The 26459-nt window shown below is 38.1% G+C and overlaps 1 pseudogene; it reads left to right on the top strand.

Annotated features, from left to right (window-relative positions):
* LOC109233539 lies at positions 6248 to 8708 on the top strand (annotated as a pseudogene).

Here is a 26459-nt window from a genome sequence, read left to right on the forward strand (position 1 = left end):
TGATGGACGAAGTGGCCGTGATGGGCCTGAGAGTACGTAGTACGTTCCTAGTTCTTTCTTCCCCTCCCGTTTTAGCCTTTGCCTTAGATTTTCCTTTCCTTTGTTTTGCAGACTTACTTGTTGGAGGTGGAGAACATCCGCAGAGCCAAGGTTCGCTCGAGGATCTTCCGGCAGATGCTGGGGAAATACCGTCGTTATCGTGATCGGTGCCGAGGGCTGCACGAGCATTTACGGAACGAGCCTGGTAATCGGGCTTTAGGCGAGGAGTTGGTGAGGCAGGACCACCAGCTGTTGCAGGCGCTTGGCTGTAAACGTGCTCTTGAAGAGCAGATTCCTCGGAAGGACGAGGAGCTTGAGGTGGGAAAAGGAATTGCAGCTGAGTGTGTGCACCTGCAGGGCAGGTTGAGGGAGATCGAGTTGTAGGTTGAGCAAAACCGGGTCAAGGCAACGGAGGCGGCTGCGAAATGGAGCGGGAAACTGGCGGCGCTGGAAGGCGAGGTTGTTGCCTTAAAATTTCGGGAAAAGGGTGCCTCGTCGAGGGCCGTGGCGTTGGAGGAGTCGATTCGTGTGCATGAGTCCCGGCTTGAGTCGGAGAGGGAGACAGCAGCCCTTAAGGAGGCGGGGCTCGAGGAGCGGATTGGTGTTCTTGAGCTGGAGGCTCAGGTCATGTTGGACCGGATTGCGATTTTGGAGGAGGAGAATCGGCGACTGCAGAGCCAGGCTGGTTCGTCGCATACTGCCGTTTCCCACCAGGTTCATGAACTTTGGGTCTACGTCGAGGCTCAACGCGATGTTTACAAGAACTTATTGGAGGCGGGTATTGTGACCGAGGCCGTCTTCGAGGTGGCACGCTAGAAGGCTCGTGAAGCTCGTGCCGACTGTGGTTATGATGTGCCGACACCTGAGGCTGATGATGGCGCGAGTGGCAGTGATGGTGACGGCGGTGGTGGCGCCGAGTAAAGAAAAGATTTGTTATCGTTGTTTGTTGTTTTTCTTTATATCCCATTCGTCGGTTGGCGCTCGGTTGTTTCTTGTTGTTTTTCTGTATTTTTCTTTCTTGTCTTGACCAGCCGGGGCCGGTGTAAGCGGGGGTACCGTGTTCTTAACTCTGTAGACAATTGTACTCTTTTTTCCATCGTTTGTCTCGCGCTTTACTCTATCTTCCGTTCTTCTCCTTTTCTTTTATGGATATGTTTGGAGGGACGATCAACCCTTGAATTCGACCGAGGCCGTCATGTCAGTTTTGGATTGATAATGATGGCTTTTTCGCCTGACATGAACGGGGAGGGGCAGTCACCTTGTAATGACTGCAATTGGTTTTTCTTCGCCCTAGCCCTAGTGCGGCTGAGGTCGACCCTAATAAATTTGAAGGCGAAGGCACTTAGCCTGAGCCCTAGTTTGACTAAGGTCGAACATGATAAGTTCGATGGCAAAGGCACTTGGCCTGGTTCTAGTTCGACTTAGGTCGAGCCTAATAAATTTTATGGCGAAGGCACTTAGCCTGAGTTCTGGTTCGACTAAGGTCGAACCTGGTGTATTTGATGGCGAAGGCACTTGGCCTGAGACCCGGTTCGACTAAGGTCGAACCTGTTATATTTTGATGGCGAGGGCACTTGGCCTGAGTCCCGGTTCGACTGAGGTCGAACCTAATATATTCGATGGCGAAGGCGCTTCGCCTGAGCCCCGGTTCGACTGAGGTCGAACCTGATATATTTTGATAGCAAAGGCACTTGGCCCGAGTCCCGGTTCGACTGAGGTCGAACCTGATATATTTTGATGGCGAAGGCATTTGGCCTGAGTCTCGGTTCGACTAAGGTCGTACCTGATATATTTTGATGGCGAAGGCACTTGGCCTGAGTCCCGGTTCGACTGAGGTCGAACCTGATATATTTTGATGGCGAAGGCACTTGGCCTGAGTCCCGGTTCGACTGAGGTCGAACCTGATATATTTTGATGGCGAAGGCACTTGGCCTGAGTCCCCACTTGGCTGAGTCCCGGTTCAACTGAGGTCGAACCTGATATATTTTGATGGTGAAGGCACTTGGCCTGAGTCCCAGTTCGACTGGGGTCGAACCTGATATATTTTGATGGCGAAGGCACTTGGCCTGAGTCCCGGTTCGATTGAGGTCGAACCTAATATAATTTGATGGCGAAGGCACTTGGCCTGAGTCCCGGTTCGACTAAGGTCAAACCTGATATATTTTAATGGCGAATGCACTTGGCCTGAGTCCCGGTTCGACTGAGGTTGAACGTGATATATTTTGATGGCGAAGGCACGTGGCCTGAGTCCCGGTTTGACTGAGGTCGAACCTGATATATTTTGATGGCGAAGGCACTTGGCCTGAGTCCCGGTTCGACTGATGTCGAACCTACTATATTCGATGGCGAAGGCGCTTGGCCTGAGTCCCGGTTCGACTGGGGTCGAACCTGATATATTTTGATGGCGAAGGCACTTGGCCTGAGTCCCGGTTCTGGCTTGAGATAGCCCTGTGCCGGTTTTCGGCCTGACACCGCGTTAGGGGTGAAGGAAATGCCTCATACTTTCGTTCTGAGGGAGAGGGGGGAAACTTCTTCTTCTTGTCTTTTTCGGATCTCAGTTTCCTTTGATGCGTTCGAGTATTATGCGCTCGATGTGCTTCCTTTGGTCCGTTTGAGTTGGATTGCTTTCTCTTCTTTTTTTGGGCATCCTTTGGCCTCGATTCCAGGGAGAAACTATGTGATTTCGCTAGGAAATCTCCACAGACGGCGCCAAATTGTTTGGTGGAAAATTATCGAATACTTTCCAAGCAAATCAATCGAAATAATTCAAGGGGTAAATCATAGCCAATCATAGTTAATCACTGAATTAGAAGACAAACTTGAGACATAGAAGTAATCAATTATGGGACAATATAAACGGGGTTTTATTCATCAAGGTAGCTTGACCTGCCTCTCCTTGAAGAGGTTCAGGATCTTACATTGATCTTGTTTATTGCTCCACTTATGGAGTATATCTTTCTATTTTTGGTGTATTCAGAGTTGTGTAGAAGAAGAAGCCCCCCTTGGGAGGTTCTCTCTCTTGGTATTTATAGCCTCAGGCTTTTTTAGCTGGTCACGAATGGGCCCCCCTTTTGGTCGTGGAGACGTCCCCTTATTTACCTTAAGGATAGTTGTCATAAGTCAAAAGTCAGCAGCGTTGACCATTCACTATAAATTGGTCCTGATGGGATTGGCCTGTCATAGAATGGTCGAATATCTGCCCATACAATGGTGGTGGGTGGTGATAGTTAATAATGGTGGGTGGTGGTAGTTTATAATGGTGGGCAGTGCCAGCTATGATTATTGATGGTGGTGGGGTGGTTGGTAGTAGTGGTAGTTATTGGGTGAGTGTGTGGTTATTGTTGAGGATGATGGTGGTGGCCTGGTGGGGGCAGTGGGTGGTGGTAGTGGTGGTGGTGGTGGTAGTTGATAACAGTAGGCGGCAGCGGCAGTTAGTATTGAATGTGGGTCGAGGGGCTTGGTGATCGGGGTGGACGACAGGACCAACCGCCGCTTCTCTGATAATTTTTTCTTTGTGCGGATCGAGCATCTCGTGGAGGACCCAACTGGATTTCCGGCGGTGTGGAATTTTGTCCGTAAGTCTCTGCCCTTGGCTGACGAAGTTCGTTTCGATTTTACTCTCCTTATGCCTTGTGTTACATACAGACTTATTTTCGACGTTTTGCAGACGAGAAAGTATCGCCGCCTCCCTTGGAGGGGATTCGTGAATGGGCCGAGGCCATCCTCCCCCACACAGCGGGAGTTGGTACGTGGGCATCGTTTCATCTGAAGTTCGGGCGTAGGCCCCTTACAGGTGAGATTGCCTCCTTACTTTCTAACCTCTCCTTTGGTTATTTCTTACTTTTTGAGCTTCGTTAGCTGTGATTAGGGAGGGTTCGCAGAGTCAGGGCCCCTCAGTTTGCGTTCCGTCGACCGGCTGCGGCTGCTCAGATAAGTGCGGCATCTACGGCTCGGCCTTCGTCGAGGGCGGCATCCGTGGAATCAGTGGCTTTTACTAGTCCGACCCAGGCCGTACCTCAGGATGAAGGCCCATCTGGTACTGTCCGTTCCTGAGCTAAATCACCGTCGACCGGGGAGGAAGACGGACCGTTGAAGAGGCGGAGAGTGGGTTTTGAGATGGCTCCCCCGACGGTGATTAACTTGGATTCTCCTCCGGCGGGCCCAAACGGAGGTGTTGCTGTAGAGTCTGCTGCCGAAGGGGAGCAGATGGTCGGTGCTGCTCCCGCTAGCCAGAGCCCGAACTCCGCTGCTGCTGTGCCCCGTCCGGAAATCTCTGCTACGGATGTCGCAGGGCATCTAGATGGTGCGGAGTTTCAATCCCCGGGCGCTACTGCCGTGACCTTGGGTACACCGCCATCATCCTCGGTAGGTCGTGCCACACCGTCGGCGGCGGAGAGGGGGGAGAGTGTGATGGTTGATGAGTATGAGTCTGAGTTTGACTTGGACCCCGATGACGTTCGAATGTTCAAGGAGGGCATTACCTATTCGGTGGTCAATACGGAGGGGTTGGCCCGCCTTGTTGAGGTTCCTGCCGACATGAACCTGTTGGCCCAGAGGGGCGAGTTGGTGGATCAATTCAGCCTGTTGTGTTCCGAGGCTGAGGAGAACGAGTCCCTGAGGGAGGTTCAGGACGTCGCGGTGATGGAAGAGGTGGCCGTGATGGGCTTACGGGTATGTTATATCAGACTTTGAGTCTCTCAGTCCTTTATTTCGGAGTAGGCATTTGCCTAACTGCTCTTTTTGTTTTGCAGTCGTACATGCTGGAAGCGGAGAATATTCGTAGGGCCAATGTTCGGTCGAGGATCTTTTTGTAAAATATTTGCTCAAGAACGCAATAGTGTTAGAGAAGTTCGTCATTGCCACCAGATACGGTAGGAGTTATGTGTATCGGGATTATGCTAAAATGGAACAGGAGTTCCTAAGCTTTCCAAGATCCTCTCCGCACGCTTCAATTGTCTTTTCGTATTGATAATCTTATGTCTCTCTCTTTTGTATTAATCGCAGCATACTAAACAGCTTCTTACTTTATGTTTGAAACTGGTTTGTTGCTGATAGACAAGGCTAGGATTGTACTTGTTAGTATCCAAGGACTTGTTAGTAGCTCTTCATGACTAATTAACAATGTGTTTATTCTCTGATCATCACGTAAGAAAGCTTGCTTGAAATTTTTTGTGATTTCTATTCATATTGCCAAATCCAGATCATATTATTATACTATCAAAATGTAAGGTTGAAAATCATTTTGCCAAAATAGTACTTCAAGATTCATTATGTGTCCAAGGACTTGCTTCTTTGGGCTATGTTATTTTTAATTAGTGGAAAAGAAAGTTTCAAATATTTTAACTCTCCCACCACCTTTTCACACAACTAGAATAGTTGTTCTCTCCCACTTTATTTCTTTTCTAAATAAAAAATTGGAGGGAGATGGCTAGGAGGTTGCTTCCTCCAAGAAGGTGCTAGCCTGGATTGCTCATAGCTTTAGAGTTACTCCACTCAATAGCATTAGTGTATATTGGTCATCCAATATATTAAACGAGCTTCGTAGAGTAGAACCCCTTAATATGAATTCTGGTACAATTCCTGCGTCATTTATAGCAGAACCTCTATCAGAATCAAGAAGATCTTTAGGCCTGGACGTGACACCTGTTATAGATTCAATTCAGTTGCACATATCTCATGTTACTGATGTGATCAGTCCATCAAGTCAAAATCCAAGAATTTCAGAAACCTGCTTTTTCTTCAGGTCCTCCTTAATGTCGCCGGGATCTGCGCACAGACTCTGAAATGCTGCAAAACATTCTACCAATATGGTCACTTTTCAACACTATTAATAGATCTAAAGAAAAACTGGTAGACACTGAGAATAATGTTTTCCAGAGTACGTTGGAGTTCCCAAGGAGAAAAACAAATCAAGATTCTGTTTATGTGTGAAATAATGAGAAAGCTTGTGCGTGATGCAAAAACTGCAGCAACTGTGTGCTAAGAGCAATGGCCTCAATGCCTGAGGGATGCAAATGTGTAAATTCCATTGATGAGCTAAATTCCATTGATGAGCTAGGGTAGGGGTAAGGTCTGCGTACACGCTACCCTCCCCAGACCCTACTAAGTGGGATTATACTGGGTTGTTGTTGTTGTTGTTGTTGTTGTTGAGCTAATTGATTATTGATGAGTCAAAGAGGTTCAAACTTGGCAAGCATTGCTCAGTATAATGCAAGCAGAGAAAGAATGTGCTGCTAATCAGCTCAAACCAGCGCAGTTGTTTGTTAATGGATTTCCCTTGAAGCATGATGAGATGGCAGAACTCTTTGGGTGCCCTTTACCCCCTCAGAAGTTGAAGCCTGGAAGTTATTGGTATGACAACGAATCTGGACTTTGGGGAAAAGGTAACTGTATTTATTGAAGTTTAACTAATCATTAATAGTAATCTCTATCGGGAAGTAAGAATGTTAATGCAGCATTAACTTCTTAAGTTAACAGGAAGGAGAGAAACCAGATAGCATTGTGAGTTCAAACCTGAATTTTACTGGAAAACTTAGTCCTAATGCAAGCAATGGAACCACACAGGTCTACATTAATGGCCGAGAGATAACTAAACTGGAACTCAAGGTTCAGAAGGTATTACATTTGTACTACAACTAAGTATCCATCTATGTTGCTCGGATTCTCTAAAAATATCGATGGGTGTGTGTCGGATCCTCCAAAAATACAATACATTTGGAGGATCCGTCACAGGTACAGCAGCAGCTGTTTTGGAGAGTCCGCGCAACAAAGTTTTCCTTTTATATTTCTGGGCAATAACTTGTCCTAGAACCATTAGTGTCCACTATTTAAATGCCAAGCTAATGTTTACCTTCTATTTACTAGCCACAGTTTATGTTTTTGCACTTGAAGCTTTCCTGTTTGTAGGTGGTGAAATGTATCTCCTTTTTTGGTCAATTTTGTCAGTTATAGTCATGCTGCTTCTTTTATGGATTTCTTTCACCAAATGTTGACTGCAGCATTTATTTTTTCTGACCCTTTTGGCTATTACTGCTGCAGTCATTTGTTTCTGGTTTATCCTTAAAAATATTTGTTAGTTTTACCTTTTGTCATGGATTTCCTTTTAGGATGTCTTTTTGCTATATAAACTATATAAAGATAGAGCAGTTCTTTTTTATTCTTGATGTTTGTAAAGAGTAAATTTTCAATTTTGTGTGGTAAACTGGTAATATGAAGTTGCATAGAGGAATCTTCAAGAGAGAGATTTCAATTTTAATTTCAGTTATTTACTTGTTTCACCTTTGACCGTGACATCTCCTAGTCTTATCATATGGAGTTTAAATGCTGCACACCACTTGCTAAAAAAGATACAGCAAGTTTACTAAGGTCAGAGATATCCTCGTTGGTACATTAATAAGGACCTTCATTTGTAATTTCCATTTTCATTTATGATCCACAATATCAAAGGAACTAATGGATGCAATTTAATACTGACTTCAACTTTATAGGTGGTAACTTGGAATCAGCCCAAAACTAACCAGTGCATCTATTCCTTGAACCCGAGGTTGAAGCATTGCTCTGATTGGCTACTGGACATCATTGTCACTGGAGATTTGGATGCATTTTTTCCTGCAGCAACACGTGAATATGTTTTCCTAGTTGAAGAGGCGTGGAAGGATCCTGCTATACAATATACATGAGAAGAAATGAGCTTCATTTCCTTCCAGATGTAGCAGATTACTTCTTGAGCAAGGTACTCTTTGGAGCATCAAAGTAGTCTTACTGAATCAAATTGTCCAATAGAAGTACTTATCAAGAAAAAAAATGTTGTCCAGTAAAAGTCTTTAGTGCAATTAGTTACATAAACTCATTTTTGCACAAAATATCTCAAATGTGTATGAGCAGTTAGTTGTTTCGGTTATCTAGTAGATCTGAGTTGTCGACCATTGTCGTCGATATGCATTTGGCTCTGCTCTCCTTGTAACATATCTCTTTAAAAATATCTACTGTTGTCATGCTTCAGCTATATACTGTTACAGAGATCGATATTGACTTTCTCCTATAAATTTTCTATGCATTCGCTTATTTCTTTGTAAATATGGCATGTCAAGAACATAGTTGACATTGTCCAGCAACTCTGCCAGAGGGTTATTTGTTTTACCAGGTAATATAAAATCTAGATCCTTTCTTGAGACATGCTATTACGAGTGAATGTAAGACCATGTTTACTTTGTTTTCTTGAGTACACATGCTAATGAACAGATTTTGAATTTGATTCATGCTAACCACCACAGAAGATGGACAATGGATACTGAATTATCTTTTTCGGCCTTGTAGGCTGTTGAGGTATCAAACAATGAGTACGAACCTTCAGAGCGAGATGTACTGTATGCTGAAGGAGTTACCCAATGGAATAGTTCGGCTTTTATGAAGGTTCTCCTTGGATTATCGTAGCCCAATGTCTGAAACCTATGGAAACAATCTGGATGCCCCCGCACCACCTCTGACTAGATAATCATTCTCCTCCAACTAGGACAATTGCATTTTGTGGTGTTAAGTGATATTTAAGTATCTCTTTAGTTTTAGATAATGAGAATTCTCGAGATGTAATCTAGTTTCATGAATATTTCTGATGCCGAGTAAGTTATTTATTTTGCATGCATGCCTCATGATGATTGAAATTTATCTGCAAAATCTTGTGAAGTCGCGAACTTCTACAGTTCCAGTATTTTATTGGTTTAGTTAGTCTAAATGACACAATTAACAGGCTTATGTTCACCAAGGAAATAGAAGTAATGGTGGGCTGGGAAATAGATGCAAAAGATGAGGTACATTTGTTTGCATAGTTTATGTGCTTAAATTATGCTAATTAATGTGAAAGAATATTTATTGAACTTGGACAGTGAAAGGCCTTAGCAAGGAAACAAAGCAGGTATTTTGAAGGAAAAGCAGAAGCTACTCTTGACTGAAAATTTAAGTGTTTGGATATAATTGCCTTGGTGTAAACTGAAAGATTTTAATGAAGTTATTGCTGTATATATATATATATATATATATATATATATATATAGATAATATATATATATACTAGTTTCGTCACTTAGAGGTATGACCACAATTTCTCAAGAGGGCCAGAAAGGGACCGTCAATCTGGGAAAGAAATCCTTCCCTAGTCCCCACTGTAAAGATAAATATAGTTGATGTTCGATGTGTCATTTATCTTAAGAAATACGATAATAGAGTGATTGCAGGTGGAAAAGTTTCTGGATTTATGCTTTTACAATTTGTATGAGAGAGAAGTCTTGAATGATTCCTGTACTCCTAGACCCTTCAATTAACCTTGACATTCCAGTGTCTCATTTTTGTAGGGAGACATGAGCATTTTGCATGGATTGTTCAAACAGGGTAAAAACATGCTAAAAATCAAACCTATATATGTTACCTTACTACCTATGTACTCTGTGTGAATATCTATGTGTCTAGGTGACATAGGCTAATCTCATGTTAATAGGTTATGACCGATCGATAGTTGTAATTATGTTGATGGGAGCCAGCCTCTTGAAAATCATACGTGCTATGAGTTATCATTCTCTTCATGTGTTATCACTTAGGAACATGCTTCCTTCCTGACAGGTACCAGCTAATTACAGTAAATGCCAGTGGAATGAATGAAGGTTGCAAGTGGGTAGAGACGTTTAAAGATGAAGGTGTAGTCCTCCTGAGTGACTATGATCAGGCGTGGCTCGCTCCGGAGGACACTGGTAGTGGTAGTCTACTTGGGAATAGATGATGCATATCAAGGAACTCTTTGAAACAATAGTCAGACAAAAGAAACCCTATTTGTTTTAATCTTGAACATGTATGATCTGTTCGAGGAGAAGGTCGCTCATGTTGTATAGAGTAAAATTGGTTTATATTAAATGCTCGAATGATTGTGTGACGTGTGGAACTGGAGGCGGACGGAAGATAAGATAAATCGAGTGAAAACCAAGACCGAGGACAGCAACTTCGGTTAGTGCCGGATAGATCCCGAAGGGGATGTAGTCAACGGAAGCAAACGAATGTTTGCCACTAGATGACATTTAATGAAGAATATTTTTCAGTATTAAATATGCAACTGTTGCGGAGAATTTGGTATTCATGGTCTGCCATTACATATTCATCAATGGCCTCCTATGATCCTGTTCCTAGGTATAGCTATAAACAGTGGCTTCAACAACCATTGTAGGACACGATTGGAAAAACTTATACTACATTTTTTCCCCAAGCTAAATAATATAAATGTATTTTCTATCTAGTACCAAATATGAAGAGAGTGATGTGCCCCGGGATTATGTTGAAGTGGAACAAGAGTTCCTAAGCTTTCCAAGATCCTCTTTGCACGCTTCAGTTGTCTTTTGTTATCGATAATCTTTGTGCCCTCTTGTTTGTATTGATTGTGACGTACTTAACAACTGTTGTTTCAATTAGAAACTGGTTTGTAGCTGATAGATATGGTTAGGATTCTCCTTGTCTGTATCCAAGGAGTTATTAGTAGTTCTTCATGTCTAAGCAACAGTGTGTTTATTCTCTGATCCTCATGTAAGAAATCTTGCTCTAAATGTTACGTAAACTTCTATCCGTGTTGCAGAATCATGATCATGTTTTTGCACTATGGAAAGTTAAAGGTTGAATGCAGTATTTCATGATTCATTATGTGACCAAGGTATTTTTTTTTTTTTTTTTTTTTTTTTTTTTCTTTTTCTGTTGGCCTATGTTATTAACACAAACATAAGAAAAATGCAGATTTTTATTTTCCAGAAATGAACTTACTGCAATAGATTGACAAGAGGGGTTGCTCTGATGGTAAGCAACCCCCACTTCCAACCGAGAGGTTGTGAGTTCGAGTCTCCCCAAGAGCAAGGTGGGAAGTTCTTGGAGGGAAGGATGCCGGGGGTCTATTTGGAAAAAGTGCGATTATACTGGGTTGTTGTTGTTGTTGTTGTTGTTGTTGAACATACTGCAATAGACTTGTTTATATAGTGTATGACTAGTTTTTCCAGGTATGGTGAGCTGAATGCCATGAATTCCAGCCACATGAAGATCCTGCATTGGCAAGAACTTATAGAATTAAGACAATGCTAAGTGCTAACTGTTGAGTACAACTTTGCGTCAGATATGATGATGGCTGATGAGAAATCCATTAAGAAAAAACTTGATTTTGCCAAGGATATGGGTATCGACCATATCTTCTGATGAGAACTTATATGAAGATTAGGAAAAAAATTTACCATTAATTGTAATGCTGATATGAGATGGTTTTACTTGGCAAATTGTGCATGTGTCTATGTCACATTCAGCTAAAGCTCTTGGCTAAATGATCTTCTCTTGTTTAAATGGAATTTTTTGTGTATTCTCATCAGCTCTTCTGCAGCGAATCATTCTTATCTTTTATTTCACCTTGCAAATGTGCAATGTCCTCGTGACACTCACTTTGGGGTACATAATGACGGTCAGTATGAGGGAGAAGGAAAAAACAATATGAGATGGGTGACATATGGGAAAGGGAAGAAAAAGAAGTTGATTTAGGCTGAACTATTGATTTTGTTAGTCAGGCTAGTCGTTTATTAAATATCCGATTTTGTTTGTTATACAGGCGTCGACACTCTTTATCTGCTCCCTTCTACCGTTGCCTGTACCTTATGGTGACAGAGGGATGAACTTAGCAATTATACCGCCGAATTATTCAGAGCAAAAGAAAGTTCAGAAGCTACTTGGACTTGAAAGTTCAGGAAAAAGCACTATTTTCAAAGAGGTATTGCCTATCTGGATCTGTCTAAGTTGTCATTTGCATACATCTTGCTAGAAGAAATGTTTGTTCTTCATTTACTTTTTTGTAGCTGAAGTCAATCTTCTATATATGGCATCCCTAAGAATCTGTCCTGACAATTCTGCCTTGTTTCTGCATATGTTTAAACGTTCGAAAATATCAGTATACAGCTTTCTCATTTGTTTAAGGAACTAGAAACTGCTTGATCTTAATTCATTTGCTGCAGGTAAATTTTTTGCATCATTTGTTTGTATGACCCACGATAGGAAGGTGTGGAGGTCGAGGATTAGAATTGTAGGTTGACGGATAGTAGTGTGTTCCTCCTAGGCTTACCAGTAATACTAGGATTATTTTTGTATTATCTTATCATGGGTCTTTATTGTTACATGCTGTGTCATTCGCGCTCGTTACCATATTACATTGTTGTTATCATTGTTTGCTACTTGGCTGCATTATCTTATCTTTTCTCTGCTTTAGAAAGTTCCTTCTAAACAAAAACATATGACGAAGTGTAAGAACAGAAAATATTATCCAATCATATTATTGTCACCTTTGATATAACCCATGCACAGATGAAATAATTCCGAAAACCTATCTTTGGACAGCTTGAAAGAAGTGCCTCTACAGGCAACCCAAATAGATTTGAAATCCAGAATCTTATGGTATATTACGAATTAGAACTAACGTTCTTTAAACATATGTGGACATTGTTTGGGGATAGAACACAGAAGAAAGCTGAAAATCCAAGTTTGAGACGAAATGAGTATTTGGTCACATAGCAATGTAGTTACGTTAATGATAGGCTATGTACTTGTTTGTATGGATTTCAGTTCCTCTTCTCCTTCCTCTCTCTGTCATACTTCCTCCTCGCCTTGTTGCATATTGCATTTTGCGGGTGAAACTATCTGCATTTTTTAATATTGATTTTCCTCAGTCATTTAAGTGCCTAGTTGTACTTCTTTTCTTTGCTTTTTGTTATTATGTATACACAATATATTCTATTCCACAGCCTTACTGAGCAGGGAATTTTTTGATTGGGAACAAGTTCACTGCTGGGAAGTTCAAGATATCAAGCTGATGAGTCAAAGCAACATATACAAGCATTTGCGCATTCTTCTTGAGTAGGAGGCTTTATCAACAATAAGGCATAAGGTTCTTTCAAATAAATCTCTAAAAGTAGACTGCTGTTTTCACAAAGTGCTTTCTTTACCTTCTTTCTATATAAGGTATTCCATTCCTTGCTTCCCAACTTAAGAGCCTGTTTGGCCATGAAATTTTTTTCATTTTTTTTTTAAAATGAGTGTTTGGTCATAAAATTTCCAATTTTCGCTTGAAGATGAATTTTGGATTTTTCGAAAATTTGAAAGAACTCCAAAAAGTTGTTTTTCAAAATTCACTCAAATAACTCACAAAAATTTCAAAACAACCCATAATTTTATTTATGTCCAAACATAACTCTAATTTTCAAATACCATTTTCACTTGAATCTTTTTTTTTCACTTTTTTTTCGGAATTTTACTATTCTTATGTCCAAACGCCCACTAAATTGATCGCACAAGGGTGGCATTTCAGAAGCGGGACCATGTCCTCGATGATGTTCTCATATGTCATAATGTAGCAATATGGGCAATGTTGTCTATAGAGCAGGTTTCTTTTTCCTATTCTTGATGTTGGTAAAGAGCTCTCAGTTTTGTTTAATTTACAATATTGAGATCTGCTATTGTCCTTTGCACTAACCTATTGAGCTATCCTATTTGCTTGACCTGAACTTATTATAGAAAATGCCATTAGAAATGCTTCAAGTATCTTAACTAAGCTGGTGAAAGTGCCTCATAGCATAAAAACACAACCTCGCTGAACTCAAGATGATATTTACGTTAAACCAAAGGTCCCGTTGCGACATTGGTGCACAGTAATAGTGGCAAAATGTTAAAAGAAAATAGTTAACCATCCATCACGGTGGTCGAAATGGAGGCTTGCATCAGAAGTCTTGTGTGACAAGAAAGTGTCACCGAAACTCAAGGGGAAGTTTTATAGAGCTGTGGTTAGACCTGCCATGTTGTATGGGGCGGAGTACTGGCCGGTTAAGAACTCTCATGTTCAGAGAGTGAAGGTTGCGGAGATGCGGATGCTCAGGTGGATGTGCGGGTACACCAGGTTAGATAAGATTAAGAATGAAGTTATTCGGGAGAAGGTGGGTGTGGCCCCAGTGAATGAGAAGATGCGAGAAGCGAGGCTCAGGTGGTTCGGGCATGTGCGGAGGAGAAGTCCTGATGCCCCGGTGAGGAGTTGTGAGCGGCTGGCGGTGGTTGGCGCGAGGCGAGGCAGAGGGAGACCTAAGAAGTATTGGGAGAGGTAATTAGGCAGGACATGACAATAATGCGGATTTCCGACATGGCCCTTGATAGGAAAGTTTGGAGGTCTAGTATCAGGATTGTAGGATAGGGGCTTCTAGAGCTTTTCGTACTTCTTTCCCGGGGCTAGGTGGGGTTTGGTAGGGCCCTCCATAGATGTCTTGCGTTTTGTATCGTGCCCAGGGGCGGATCTATTAAGGGAGGTAGGGGTGCCACGCCACCCGTAAACTTCTATCGAAACTCTTATATTCTATATATATTTAGAAGAAATTGGGTATATACCAAATGATGGCACCAGAATTAATAAACTTGTTCTAGGTGCCAGTGGTAGAGTGCCGTCTTTTTGTGTCCAAGTGCCAGAGTTCGAATTTTGCTTCAAACATATCTCCACTTCAGTTTTAGGCTTTCAGCCTTTCATATTTACACTCGAGATGTCGCCCTCATACATTTTCCTCTAGATGTACATACATAGTTACATGTTTTGTTATTATCTCTTTTCTAATCTTCTCTTAATTCCTTTTGGTTCCCATCTAATTGAAGAAGAAGAAAAAGAAGAGAATTAATCAATGTATTGCTGCAAATGTTCCTAATGTATTAGCAACGTTTACAGCCGTTAAATAAAATTAAACTAGATCTAAATTCTAAGGTCATTAAAATTGGTAAGTCATTCTTATCTTTTCCTGAATGTTATACTTATTAACTTTGATCCAAACTGTTTTGGAAGGAGTGTGATTTTTCTATATTTTGTGATATAAGCAATATCAAGCAAAGTAGGTTGTCATAATTAATTACCGGTTAAATAACTACCTCTGTTGGAACCATGTAAATATCAATATATCTATGTTCGAAAATATTCCGGCACCCACAACCTCTAAATCCTGGATCCGTCTCTGATCGTGCCTCCTATGGTAGTACTGGTAGATGTTATTGCATGCCTTTTAATTTATGGTTTTATGTGTAGTTAACTATTTATGCGATTTCTGCTGGAGTCACTAATGCTCTTTTGCTTTTCTTTTTCTTTCTCCTCCTCTTTTTCTTCCCTTTCTCCTGAGCCGAGCCGAGGGTCGATTGGAAATAGCCTCTCTGCCCTTTCGGGTAGGGGTAAGGCCTGTGTACGTATTACCCTCGCCAGACCCCACTTTGTGGGAATATACTGGGTAGTTATTGTTGTTGTTGTAGTTAACCATCCATATTATCCACTAAAAAATGGATTGGATAATGAACTTTTTAAAAACGGATCATAGGGATAAAAACTATATTATCCATTTAGAAAATGGATAACTATTAGGTTTAACTTTTACATTTGTGAAACCTCAAATTGGGGGTTCCTCAAGTTTGGGAGAATAAGAATTCTCCCAAAAGTGATCACATTCAAGAAGCTATGGATAATATGGTTACTCATATTCTTTGACGGTTAACCCGTTTTGACCCGTTTCATATCCGACCCAACCCGAAACCCTAGTGCACAGTAATGACTCAACTTAGCATTGCACGCTGTTGTCTTAGGCTCTTAGCCTTGCAATTTTGCAAGTATCGCCAAGAACTGAAAAAAGAAAAAAAGAATGATTGTTGTGACATTACCTAACCACTAATACAATTACTAAGGGATCGTTTGGTTGATTGTGTGGGATAATCAATCCCAGCATATATAAAAGTCCACATAAATAACATTACCTATGGTTGGCTGCATACGAAAAAGTAATTACCGAATTATTTAATGCAGCATTTGGGTGGCACAGTATCAGCATTAATCTACACTAGATATTATATTATTTTATGTATGCTAAACTATGGAATAAGAATAATTCCATCGTTATTAACTACAGCATAATAATTTAATCTTCATTATTTGTTATTACATAAAGAATCCCTACATTTAAAATCCCTGCACAATTAATACGTGACCCAAACCCAAATAATCCCTAATTATTAAGGGAGATTTATAGGAATGGCCCCACAAGGGGCTGCTCTCGGCCATGTTCCCAAAATTAGCGGTATTTAAAATATAGCCTCTGGTTTGGCACACATCTCTTCAGAGATTTTTTATAGGATTAAATTGTTCATCAAAGTCTATCCGATTATTAGGATTTTACTCTTTATGATTTCTATGCCAGATTGATAGAGTAGATGCTATTACTCTACCTATCTTAAGTTGTTCATTGAAGTATACCCGATTGTCATTATTTTGCTCATCAAGATTTCTCTACCAGATTGATAAAGTTGATGCTATTTATTACTCTATCTGTTAAGTTGTTCATGAAGTCTACTCGATTGACATACTTTTTGGGTTATTTTAACAAAATATTTTTCAAATTTGCAAATTCCATTTCGATCGAACCACCCCAAATCTATAATCTCAAATAACATTCGTCAATCACCAATTTGATCAAATAACATCAAATTAAAAAGATCTAGTTTGTCTTCTTCAACAATTTCTAAAGTTCAAAAATAGAATTTTGAGATTTTTACGGTTAGTCACTAAAATTTGTATTTGAACGAAAAATGTAACCATAAATTATCAATATTCAAATAGTTTTAACAATAATTAATTATTAACTTCTATTTTTCATCACCAAATATGAATTTCAAGCTTTAAAAATTAAAAAATTATGATGCTCGAGGCAAAAACGGGAACATTTTCTTAAGATAAGGGAAAATGGAAACATTCCCAGGGGACACTCTGTGCAAATTTTTGGGGGGATTTGCATCTATACTTGCTTTTTGGGTCACGTTTTAATTTGTGTCCGCTTTGCAAAAAAAATTGCAAGTGTACCTGCTTTTTCGCGTAACTTCAGCATACGAGGCTGAAGTAGCAAAGGCAATCACGCAAAACTTCAGCATTCTAGTAGACGGGCCTGAAGTAGCAAGTGCGTTGAACCAAGTATGCTGAAGTTTTTGTTTGTAATTGCTGAACTTAAGCATAGTAGTGAAGTTTTGTTCTCTATTTGCTGAAGTTTTTGTTTGTAGTTGCTAGACTTAAGCATAATAGTTGAAGTTTTGTTCTCTATTTGCTGAAGTTTTATTTATAATTGCACTAAATAAGCTGAAGTTTTTTTGTCCTGGATTTATTAGTTTTGTCATTAAGCTTTTTCAAAAACTTCAACAGAAGATGCTGAAGTTATGTAGTTCATTTATAAAAACTTCAGCACTTAAAGAGCTGAATTTTTTTGTATTGGATAAGCTTTTTCAAGAATTTCAGCAGAGATGCTGAAGTTGTTTAGTTCATTTGTAAAACCTTCAGCACTAACTAAGCTGAGGTTTTTTGTCCTGGATTCATTAGCTTTGGTATAAAGCTTTTTCAAAAACTTCAGCAGAAGATGCTGAAGTTATTTAGTTCCTATATAAGCTGGAGTTTTTGAATAAGCTTTCTTCACAAATTAATGTCTACTAACTTACGTAATTATTTATAATTTATTTTTAAATAATCTGATAAACATACTTATGGCAATCATCCCATGAACTGAAGTTTCATAGCAACACCAACAACAGAACAACAGAAGAAAGAAGAAGAAGAAGAAAACGAAGGAGGAGGAGAAATGGGGCTGAAAGTGTTTAAAAAGTGGGTACAAGTTAAAACTTTAAGAAAAACGGGTATAGGTTAAATGAGGGTGACCAAATAGGGCGCCCCGTGCAATTTTTACAAATTTGGAGTTATATATAAGAAATGAGCCTCATTTCTCAACAGACTAAGTGGGCGTTTGGACATAAGAATTGTAAAATTGTAAAACAGGGGAAAAATTTTTTCAAGTGAAAATTATGTTTGAAATTTAGAGTTCTGTTTGAACATGATATAATTTTGAGTTATTTTTGAAGTTTTGTGAGTGATTTGAGTAAAAAATTTAAAAAATAGCTTTTTGGAGTTTTTAAAATTTTCGAAAATTTTCAAAATGCATCTTCAAGTGAAAATTGGAAATTTTATGAACAAACGTTGATTTCGGAAAAAAGTGAAAACTTTTGAAAAAATGAAAAAAATTTCTTATGTCCAAACGGGCTCTAACATTAGAATTTTTTTATTTTTTTCGAAATTAATGTTTGGCCATAAAATTTTTAATTTTCACTTGAAGCTAAATTTTGAAATTTGCTAGTTAGTATATTTCACTTGATTAAAATATGCTAGTTCGTATATTAATGCAAGTTCAAAATAATTCAAATAGTGAGAAATAAAATTATATCCCTAGTAAATAAATAAATACTTAGCATATTTCTTTTTTATAATTAAATATCTAATTTTATTTTACAATATAGGTAGACAAACAAAATAATTTTTTTAAAATTTTTTTAGATAGAAATATTTCTCAACATATGTTTCTTTTAAAAAGTAGGAGTGTGGACTAGTTTTGAGGGCATTTTCGTAAACAAACAATTCTTTTAGAAATTGTGCAATACTTTAATACATCAAACCAAACAATGAATAAGAAATATGTCAGCATAACTAATGCAAGCATAACTAACCCTTAGTGTATACTGGTCATCCAATATATTATAAGAGCTTCGTAGTAGGACCCGTTAATATGAATTCTGGTGCAATTCCCATTTACAGCAGAACCTCTATCAGAATCAAGAAGATCTTTGGGCCTGGACGTTGCACCTGTTATAGAGTCAATTCTGTTGCACATGTCTCATGTTACAGATATGATCAGTCCATCAAGTCCAAATCCAAGAATTTCAGAAACCTGCTTTTTCTTCAGGTCCTCCTCAGTGTCCCTGGGATCTGAGCACAGACTCTTGAGAATCTGCAAAACATTCTACCACTGAGGAGAGAAGAGCCTCTACGGTCACTTTTCAATACTATTAATAGATCCGAAAGAAAACTGGTAGACATTGAGAATAATGTTTTCCCAGAGTACGTTGGAATTCCCAAGGAAAGGAAGGAGAAAAAGAAATCAAGATTCTGTTTATGTGTGAAGTAATGAGAATACTTGTTTGTGATGCAAAAACTGCAGCAATTGTGTGCTAAGAGCAATGGGCTCAATGCCTGAGGGGTGCAAATATTGTAAATTTCATAGGTGAGCTAATTGATGAGATTCATATTTGGCAAGCATTGCTCAGTCCCTTGGAAATCAAGCAAATAATGCAAGCAGAGAAAGAATGTGCTGCTAATCAGCTCAAACCAGCGCAGCTGTTTGTTTATGGATTTCCCTTGAAGCATGATGAGATGGCAGAACTCTTTGGGTGCCCTTTACCCCCTCAGAAGTAGAAGCCTGGAAGTTATTGGTATGACAAGGAATCTGGACTTTGTGGAAAGATAACTTTTTGTTTATTGAAGTTTAACTAATTATTCATTGTAACCCCTAACCGGAAGTAAGAAAGTTAATGCAGCTTTGGCTTCTTAATTTTACAGGAGGGAGAAAATTAAGTCCTCAAGCAAGCAGTGGAACCACACAGGTCTATATTAATGGATGAGAAATAACTAAACTGGAGCTCAACGTGCTGAAGGTATGTCGTTTGTACTACAAGTAAGTTTCCGTTCATATTTTTGGGCAATAACTTGTCTTAGAACCATCATTGTCCACTATTTAAATGCCAAGCTAATGGTTGCCTTCTTTTTACTAGCCACGGTTTATGTCTTTGCACTTGAAGTTTTCCTGTTTCTAGGTGGTGAAAGATATCTCTTCTTTTTTGGTCAATTTTGTCGCTTATTGTCATGTTGTTTCCTTTATGGATTTCTTTCACCAAATGTTGACTGCAACATTGATTTATTTTGACCTTATTGGCTATTACCGCTGCAGTCATTTGTTTCTGGTTTATCCTTCAAAATTGTTGGGTATTTTTACCTTTTGCCATGGATTTCCCTTTGGGAGGTATTTTTGCTATAAACTTATATAAAGTTAGAGCGTTCTTTTTTATTGTTGATATTTGTAAAGAGTAAATTTTCAGTTTTGTGTGGTAATATGAAGTCGCAGAGAGGAATCTTCAAGAAACTTATTGCATTGTTAATTTTCAGCTATTTACTTGTTTCACCTTTGACCAATTTCAAAGACGTGACATCTCCTAGTCTTATCATATGGAATTTAAATGCTGCATGCCACTTACTACAAAAATTACTGCTAGTCTACTAAGATCAGAGATATCCTTGTTGGTACATTAATAAGGACCTTCGTTATTTGTAGTTATGCTGAATTAGATGGTTTCCATTTTCATTTATGATCCACAATGTCGTGGTTAAAGGAACTAATGGATGCAATTTAATACTAACGGAGTTCAACTTTATAGGTGGTGACCTGGAATCTATTCCTTGGTGTTAAGTGATACTTAAGTATCTTTTTAGTTTTAGCTGTTGATAATTCTCTAGATGTACTCTAGGTTGATGCATATTTCTGATGGGCAGCGTAAACTTTTTATTTTGCATGCTTGCCAACTGATGATGTTTAAAATATATCTGCAAAATCTTGTGAAGTCGTTAACTTCGTTCATTCCAGTTTTTGACTGGTGTAGTTAGTCTAAATGACACAATTTAACAGGCATGTGTTCTCCAAGGAAATAGAAGTAATGATGGGCTGAGAAATAGATGCAAAAGATGAGGTACTCCTTTTTGTTTACGTAGGTTTATGTGTTTAAATTGTGCTAGTTATGGTGGCCTATGCCTGCTACTGTGAAGAACATTTATGGATTTGGACAGTGAAAGACCTTATGAAGGAAGCAAAGCAGTGAACACAGTTCCAGTATGTGTGTTGTATGTAATACTGAAGGAAAGAAGGTGTTTTGTGAAGGAAAGAAGTTTGGTGTAAACTGAAAGATGTTAATGAAAATATTGCTGTATATAGATTTTACCTTTGACCAGCCAGTTATATCAATAAAATCTTCTGTACTTGTCATAGTGGAGCGGAGGATTCATTTTATTGTGGAAGGTAAAAAGGGAAGTGAGATCAAATAAGCTCAATCAAAGCTTTTTCACCATTTCCTTATCTTGTTTTTTTCCTGATTATGATGGTGTTTCACCTAATCTTCTAGAGTAGAATGTTCCAGCCCTGTGTATATAAATAGGTTCTCTCTTACTTCTGACGAAAAGTCTTTTCTTCGACTTTTCAATAAAAATTAGTTTTAACTGCTTCTTAGTTGCTCCTCTTTCTAGGGATCAACGGTCGTAGACCAACTTCTTGTGACTATGAAGAAATCCTGGAGGGGAGCGCTGTTAGATCAAGTAACGGAAACTGAAAAGATTGTTGGATGGCATTGGGAGGTTGTAAAGGATCCATACTTTTATGTTCCTTTTGTATGATACCTTGTATGGTTTTATTCCTTTGTTGTAATTTTCCCTTTTTAAGTATGGTTTTATTCCTTTGCTGTAATTTTCCTTTTTAAGTCTCAGGAATGTGTTCCCAATATCATGTATGTCAAAAGAGAATTATGTTAAGAAATGAGAGCAAAATAGAACAATATAGTAATAAAGATAAGATGTAAAGGAGGAGAATGTAGAAGTTATCTTATTCAAGTATATTTCTTGTGTTTCTTCCATTGGAGAATAACATCCTATTTATATGTTACAAAATGTCTTCTCAAATTACATGTATTAATGAACTGATTCATTTGGCGTATGAATTCCCAAAGAAAGTTACAAAAAGAACATCTACATACATTGGAAGTGACATCTACATACATTGGATTTATAACACTTCCCCTTGGATGTCCATAAAAAATGTGTCTAATTAAAATCTTACTAGGAAAAATTCGGTGGGAAAAAGCCCAGTGAAGAAAAAAGAGTACACAAATCTTGTAATACGCATTGAGTGCTGCCTCATTAAAAACCTTACTAGGAAAACCCAATTGGGACAAAATCTTGGTTAAGGAAAAAAGAGTACAGCGCATATTATACTCCCCCTGATGAGAACTTTATTTGATATCTCGGAGACGACGCATTCCAATCTTATGTCTTAGCTTCTCAAATGTTGATGTTGGCAATGCCTTAGTGAATAAATCATCTAGATTGTCACTTGAACAGATTTGTTGAACATCTATCTCACCATTTTGCTGAAGATCATGCGTCTGAAAAAGAACTATGATGAAATGTACTTAATTCTGTCTTCTTTCATATATCATTCTTTCAATTTAGCCAGGAAAGCAACATTGTCTTCAATACTATTGGATTCTTCTTTTCATAGAAAAATCACACGTCTCCTTCGTATTGAGTCACTTAATTTATAAGGTGCTATTATCTTGGTATGACTTGGATAAGTATCAATAATTAGATGCCTTGTAGATATCATAATTGATAGTACCCTCATATGTATAGATTGTTTGAAGAACAAACTTCATGTAATGCCTGCATTTGCATAACCAATAAAACCTTGATAATATTTGCTAGAATAAATTTGTTTATATAAAGCTGGATTTCTTTTGTAATATAATACTAATCGTATTCTAATCCATATAGGAGTAAAACTGTATCTTGCTAGCATATGTTATACTCATGGTTCTAGCAAGATACATTAGCGTATCAATTTTGTACTAGACACAAAAATAAATCATATACGTCATGATTACTTTAATCCGTCAAAGGATTTGTTGAAGCTTTATTTAATTAATTTCTTGGTAACCTTTATATGCTTCAAAATATTTAAAGCCTTCAAGGACGCATATCAAACTTTTCAGTGTATCGCCAGACTAAAACCTGAAAATGATTTATCCACCACAAGAGAACATATCTCCATATAACTAATGCCACGGTATTTATGAAAAATCTTGTGCCAGAAGTCGTCTTTATATCTATCGACTTGATTTTTCAATTTACTTTTTGTACAAGAACATATTTGTACCTCCACTGATTTTATACTTTCAGGTATTAGGACTATCCGTCCAACTTCACGTTTTTCACATGAAGTCAAACTTAATTGCATATTTATTATTTGGTCAATCATTTATCTGTCCATATTATGACAGATTTAATGTTAAAATCCTCATCATCGTTCTAATATTGAATGCTTTATTATATCGAAGATATCATCGACGATCCTTTTGCATCGGTTTCAATTTATCCAAGAAAGGCATAACTTTTCGAGTTTATCTCATTATTTTCAGGTACCTGAGCCTCTCCCATGAGGTCTTATGAAGTGTTATATCGTGGTGTTCTTCTAGAGCACTTGCCTCCTTATTATGACTGGGCCCGTATATATATCATCTTTTATACGTTTCGAATATACAGGGATACAATCCCAATCTTAGTTGGTATAATAACTAATTTATCATGAGAACAAGCAGCACAAGAGAATTCTTGAAGAATTTTCTGTTTCTTCAATATATGCCAATATGAATTCTCAATCATTCTGTGCATCTTATCTGAACCGGGATGGCTGAACCGATAATGCCAACAAATATTAGTAAAGTAAATCTCTAGTTTACTGTGGCATATAATTTCATCATCGTGTTTATACTGTATAGTACAAATAGGAGAAAAGTAAGGTAACCTTTCATATTTACCCGGTATGGTTATAGTAATATGAAGATATACAATCTTCGTATTATTTATGGTCCCAATATGCCACCACTTCGGCTAATATCTTTGAAAACCAATAAGTTTCTTTGAGACTTACCATAATATAATTCATTATTCATAATCGATTTATCCCTCCAAAATAGTACTTGATTTGCTCTTCCGGAGTTCTTAAATACTTTATACCACAAGATCTTTTATCACACCATCCATATGCTGGATGTCTCCTCTACGGAGAAAATCATATTATTTGTCATGGTCAAAATCATTATAGGCAAGACCCTGTTCTTGCTTTATTTTTTATTTTTTTTGCCTTTAATAATATTTGATAAGGACTCACAAAATATTTTTGGCATACCATAGGTACGTGACCAATGACATATTCATTCAACCATACAGTAATATTTATTCTCTTTCTTTTGCTGAAACCTCTTTCAGAGGTGAGTTGTGGTATTTATCCAGCCATGCATGAGCACATCCTTATTTATGATCTTTATCACATATGTCTTATTCACTTTCAAGAATGGATATGCATTCACTATGCTAATCACAAGTTGCATTCTTTCAAGGAATGAGCTATAATCATCTGGACATGCTTTAACTTTTTTTTTTTTTGGTCATACCACTACGATGGTAAATATTGCCTTCACTTTTGAAGGATTATTTTAAGAACCCTTATTGTTCTCCTTTTTATAATTACCATAATGATGATTATTATTATTTTGGCTCTTGCCACGTCTACGTACATTCATATGGAATCCGATAATTAGTTAGGTCTTCTTTCAGACTTTTGATTTGTTGCTTTCACATTCTCTTTAGAGAATGGAGCAGATATAGTTGGACGGGCTTCATGATTTTTAAAAAAAATTAAAATCATGTACTTTTTCCTCAATCATCATTACATCATATATGTAGTGCATTGGGACTCGAACCCAATGTGTAGATATAAGGCGTGTTAGGCCATAATATATTGGGATTTGGATCCAACATCTTACCATCATGATGCATCAAGACTTGAATCTGATGTTTTACCCTCATGGAGCGTTGAGACTTGAACTCACTATCTTACCCTCAACGAATGATATAATAAGCTAAAATGCATTAGGACTAAACTCGAGTCTTTAAAAATATTATAACTCCGTGATTATACTAACGAGACTTATGAGATATAGACAAATACACATTTTAAATAGTGGCTTGTAAATATTTAACCAACATAGATAATTCTTATAATACTAGATGAGGTTTGCCCGTGTATAGCACAGGCCCAACATTTCATATTTTGATATAGTTCGGAGAATTTATGTCTAATCTTTAGTTGCACCTACGATTTGATCCCAAATAGGAATACATACTTTAGAACAACTATACTTTCGCTAATACAGAAGTACAGTTCCATTCTTAGTAAATAGTGACAAACATTAAAGACCACCTACTATACAAAGCATGCATATTCAGAATTTGTGCATTCAGAAACAATGAATCTCACTCCCTTAATGAAATTAAATTCATGAAGGTAAACCATACAAAATGATAGATCAAAGTCACTATTTGTTCATGACTTGATTTTTGAAAATATCTTCTACTAGGAGGTAGCTACTATAACTGCATGACTAAGTTACTCCTTCATACATCTTTGTCCAAATTATATGCTTTGATGATAACTTGGTCTTAATAAGCGTCTTTACTTGCTTGAACTGGTTGAGCAGGGTAAGAATGTCAGGAAGTCTATGAATCTGCGGTATGATAAGAACACAGAAGCCTCCTGTAAAAGTAAGTAACTTCTTCATCAACCGTTTAATTTAAAGTACATTACTTTAAGAAAGACTGGCAAAGAAGAAATGCACCAATCATCCTTCAGCAAGAGGGTATCTTAGAAATAAAATATACCCCTTGAATAAATTAGATTTTTGTGACTGCCAAGATACGGAGCATGCACAATTCATAACAGATCAAGGTTGTGATTGGAATAATTTGCTTAAATCAAGCAAAACAATTAAACAATAGCTTGTATAAAAAAAGATGATATATAGCGTAAAGTAACTCTTTCCACTAGCATATTGTCACCAATTGAAGCATGTGCATAACTACAACCTAAAGAAATAAAATAAATAAACTAAACACAAAATAAGCACAACCAACACTACTGTTTGAAGGAAGTACGTAAAGTGATTTAGGGCGTACCATCTTAATAATAAACATAAATATATAACAAATATTATGCTGAGAGATTGAACAAAAAGAGGTACCGACATAATTAGTCCATCGCCATTACCATTTGAACTGATAGAGGAGGAGCTTTAAGTCTTCTGCAACTATGGTAAGTAAATTTTGCTCTGAGTTCCGCTCACTAGTTTTAATCTGCAAATAAAGAAAAATAAAACTCGAAAGCAATCATCACAGATGCATGTTCATAAGACATACTTCATATATAGGGGTGGCAAAATGGTTAAAAGAAAATAGTTAACTACCCATATTATCCACTAAGAAATGAGTTTGTCACGATCCATTTCCATAATAGGTCATGAGGGCGCCTGACACCCTTGTCAGGCAAGCCATTGCAGAAACATTACTACAATACTTATGTTGCTTTTAATTAGAAATAAGTGGAATAAACACTTAACTTGGAATTTAAACCAGAAGAGCTAAATAATGTAATAATATAATTACACAACCCCAAAATAATCGTCTACCAAAGTGTGTGCCAGAACCTGGTGTCACAAGCTACGGGCAACTAGTAGAATATACATCCAAAAGAATATCACACTATCCTACTGTCTGGATCCAAATAGACAGAAATAGAAATACAAGAGAAAGACTTCTTCGGCTGCGGATCGACATGGAGGGAAAG

The sequence above is a fragment of the Nicotiana attenuata genome, chromosome 10, assembly GCF_001879085.1.
Source record: "Nicotiana attenuata strain UT chromosome 10, NIATTr2, whole genome shotgun sequence".
Taxonomy (NCBI): Eukaryota; Viridiplantae; Streptophyta; class Magnoliopsida; order Solanales; family Solanaceae; genus Nicotiana; species Nicotiana attenuata.